Source organism: Silene latifolia, chromosome 2 (assembly GCF_048544455.1).
Source record: "Silene latifolia isolate original U9 population chromosome 2, ASM4854445v1, whole genome shotgun sequence".
NCBI lineage: Eukaryota > Viridiplantae > Streptophyta > Magnoliopsida > Caryophyllales > Caryophyllaceae > Silene > Silene latifolia.
This window is the reverse complement of record NC_133527.1, coordinates 61,835,575-61,839,523: the sequence shown is the minus strand read 5'-3', so window position 1 is coordinate 61,839,523 and position 3,949 is coordinate 61,835,575. Positions and strand designations below refer to the sequence as shown.

The following is a 3,949-nucleotide window of genomic DNA, read 5'->3' as shown; positions in this document are numbered from 1 at the left end:
AGGAGAACAAAAGGAGACCTCCTCCTTCTGTTAAACCTAATCATCATTTGAAACAAAAATTAGGGTTTTGAAGAGTATTCTCCTCTGAAAAACCCGAGATCTCTCATCTCGACAAAAACTCACATCGTTCTCCCTATATTGCAAGGCAATCGGAGAACACTGTTCTAGCACAAGGGCATATCTCGGACAAAGTCTTGGGTGTAACGATTAGGAGGAAATCGCTTTGATTTCTTTCTTTACGCCGCAATTTAAAGGAATAGGAGGTTATTTCTTGTTCCTTATCGTTTCTATTGTTTTTATGTTTTATGACGATATTCGCATGTTTAAATTTACGTTATAGTCCTGCAATTTAAGGGTAGTATACGGATATTAACCCACACCACCAATTTAAAAATTGCCCAAACCCTTCCTGAAGTCAAATCAAAACCTACGGGAGTGAAAAGTTTAAAGTTTGAAGGCAAGGAGACAAAATTGCACATCAACAACAATTGTGGACATAATTATATAATCAAAAGCTTCAAACTTTTAATAAACTAAAATCAAACTAAGAACACAGTAATTTGACCCTAACATGAAACAATAACTTCAGTCGATAATCACATAATTTCAATTTTGTTTGAAATTATACTATTCTGATTCTGATCTATAAATGTATGAAGATTTGATAATTGTAATAAGAACAATTAAGAAAATATCGATTAATGGTGGATTAAAAAAGACGGGAAATAACGACTTACCTCAAACACAAAGGTGTCTTATTTTTGGTAGTTTGAGAAGCAAGGAAGAAGAACGAAGGTGATGGTGAAGGAAAGCAGATGATGAAGGGAGATGATGGAATCAGTAGGAGGAAGTGTACGGAGAAAGAACAAAATGAATGGAAGAGAGCTAAAAAAGAAAATGAGTGGTGGAGAGGAATCGACAGGCCCTAAAGTTGGTAGTAAGGAGTAGTAAAAGTTGGAGCAAGCCCATATTCATTCCGCAAGTATGCTCCACAACCAGCCCAAACACACATATGCAGCACTATTCATTAGATGAGTTACTATTCATTAGTGAATAGTAACTATCCCCTCACACTTTTATAAAAGGTGTAAGATGTAAGATTATATGTTTTTAAGTATAGACTTGTGTAGCCAACAATGGCGGATTACGCGTGAGCGCATTGAGGGCAAGTGCCCTCCTCCACTCCAAATTTAAGTATAGACTTGTTTAACTAGTTTTGCTGTGTTTTCGTATATGGGTTTTGATGTTTTAAACCAAGTCCGGCTAGGTGCGGAGAAACCATTGTAAACCTTGTTCATATCATTTTGCATTTTTGTTTGGGTGTATAAACTTTGCTGTCATTTTTTATACCAAGTCTATCACTTAGTCCAAGTTTGTGACAGCCCTCAAACCTTCACCATTCATTGTGATGATTATGGTAATAGTAGTTAAGAGGGTATTTGCTTTTATAGTGAGTAGTAATTGTGAGCCTTTACTATGGTGCTCACTGCTCCTCTAACTTACTCCATTTCACCCTTTACTTTGTGTATCCCCAATTGCTCAGGTGCTGAAACACAACTCTCAGGTTTTGTGTTCTTAAATTGTACCACCTACCTTCAAAATTCAATCTTTACGCTTTCCTGTGAATTTGATTAGCTTCTCCTGTTTATTATTAGTATCCTCAAATTGAATCGTTCGTTCTGCTTAATTAATTTGATTAGCTTCACACTTTGTTGATAGATAGTAATATGAAGGACATGAGTCTAGCAAAAATATTCTCGGATTTACGGATATAAGATTGACTCACTAGCATTTATACAAAGGGATAACTAATGTTAGACCTATATGCATGTATGTTTATAGCCAGATATTGTACTAATATGCTAAGTGAGTTTTGCATGGTAGTTAAAAAATTAAAATCATGCTTCAAACTTTACAAAAGAAAATTGTACTGAGCTTTTGGCTGAGCTAACCTTCACTCATTTTTTGATCATTTTACGTAGTCTTTTGGCTACTTTGCTGCTTCACTGTTCAATATTTCCCTAGTCTGGTCTAGTGTGTGCTGAATAATTTCATGATCTACTATGCTAAACGAAAATCATTGATAACAAGCAAGCGCTTAATGATGCTCTTTTGTAGAATATGTCTTTCTAGCATTCACTGATATTTAACATTTCTATTTTCCTTGTATTTAACTTTGCAGCCGGTTGCTACGGTCTGGAATAAAGGAACATATTAAATTGTACCGGATATATAACCTTCTTCTAGTTGACACTAGTACATGTTCTATGATTTCTTTATTTTGAAGAACATGACTAACTTCTATTATTGTATGTATGTACACTAACATTATAAGAGAAGAGCATAACACACGAAAAATTTACAAACATGAAAACTACATTCCAGTATATCGGGACATCTTTTCTTTGAATTACTACCTTCATTGCTACACGCCTTATACATGTACAAATTTAATAGCAAGCCCCAGCCTATATAGAAGAGAAAACAATGGTTAAATAGGTGTTTTATATTTTTTAAGACTGTTTTAGGTTATGGAATAGTAGTATAAAGTAGACAACTAATTAACAATTCATATTTTGGTGGTGTTTCAATTAATTGTGTGAAAAGTGTTGAATGATAACTTCTTTGCAAGAAAGGAGGGAATGAAAGGTTAAATCATCTACTTGTTATGTATTTTCTTATTTTATCAATTTGGCTAGAAAACATACTGGAGTTTGATATAGCTAGATTTTTATTGGTACAAGTGTCGGCACTTCACCCTTTACATATTATTGATTTTGATTTTAGGAGTTGATGGCTTTAATGTTCTTCAACTGGAAACTGCTGCTGGCGCTGCAATTAAGGTAACAAACTTGAAGTTCTGCTCTGTTTTAACGTATATTCCAATATAGGGTGTCACTTTAATGACATGATATTAATATCATTTGATGTTGGGTTGTATTTAAGGGGATGTATATTAATATCATTTGATGTTGGGTTGTATTTCTTAAGGGGATGTATTTCGAGTTGCTTATGACATTTGATGGTAGTCGTATCATATGTTCTTGTTCGTCTTTGCCTGCAAGCAATCAGACATTATTGTTCTAGGGATTTTCAGAAGCGTTGATCTTTATAGCTTTGTATTAAACTATCTACTGATGTTGATTTACTAATCTGTATTTACATATTGATGAATGTCTTGTTATGCAGGCTGCAGAAATAGACATGCGATGAGGAATCTGTTTTGGCATGACGTTCAAGAGGAATCTATTGGAGTTTGTTGCATTGCTCGTTATAAATCAAATTTAAGTTAATTTTTAATTTTCTATTTTAGTGCCCTTATAATTACTTTTGGAGTATTGTATGTGTGTAATTTTCTATTTTAATGCCCTTATAATTACTTTTGAATTACTATATATATAAGTAATCACGAAATTGAGTTCTTAAATGGTTTAGCTTAGTTGGACTCTTTTTTTTTTTATCAACCTAGGTATATATTGCACAAATGACACTAATGGTGCTCCGTGCATCGCACTGACTTTCCAACTAGTGTTTACTAAAATCATTTAAGATTGTATTAAGAAAGAATATATTTGAGAGTTATGATTTAAATCACTTTTTTTTTTATTATTATTTTTTGTAAAAAAGAGAAATTCAGCGACTATTTGTTGCGTTTTCTTAAAAAAAAGCCGCAAATAGGATTCTTATTTAGCTGCGTTTTTTTTTTTGAAAAAATGCCGGCGTATAGACATTTATTTGCGCGGCCCCCTTATTTGTTGCTACATCAAAAACGCCATAAAAGGCCCCTTTTTTGATGCCGCAAATCAATATTTTTGTACTAGTGGTAATCGATAGCCACTAAAATAAAACAGTGGCCTCCATGTTAAAAATGGCCAAGGAGATGTTATTTTATAAGCAATGCTGGTGAACATGTTGCATATTCTCGAAGATCTGGCAGTTATGATAGTGC

The 3,949-nt window shown here is 33.6% G+C and overlaps 1 long non-coding RNA gene across 1 annotated transcript; it reads left to right on the top strand.

The window, feature by feature from the left end:
* Positions 1 to 379: 379 nt before the first annotated feature.
* Positions 380 to 3,427, top strand: LOC141629744 (uncharacterized). Its single transcript, XR_012537342.1, has 2 exons — positions 380 to 2,843; positions 3,190 to 3,427. It is a non-coding gene; the product is annotated as an uncharacterized LOC141629744 (long non-coding RNA).
* Positions 3,428 to 3,949: the final 522 nt, after the last annotated feature.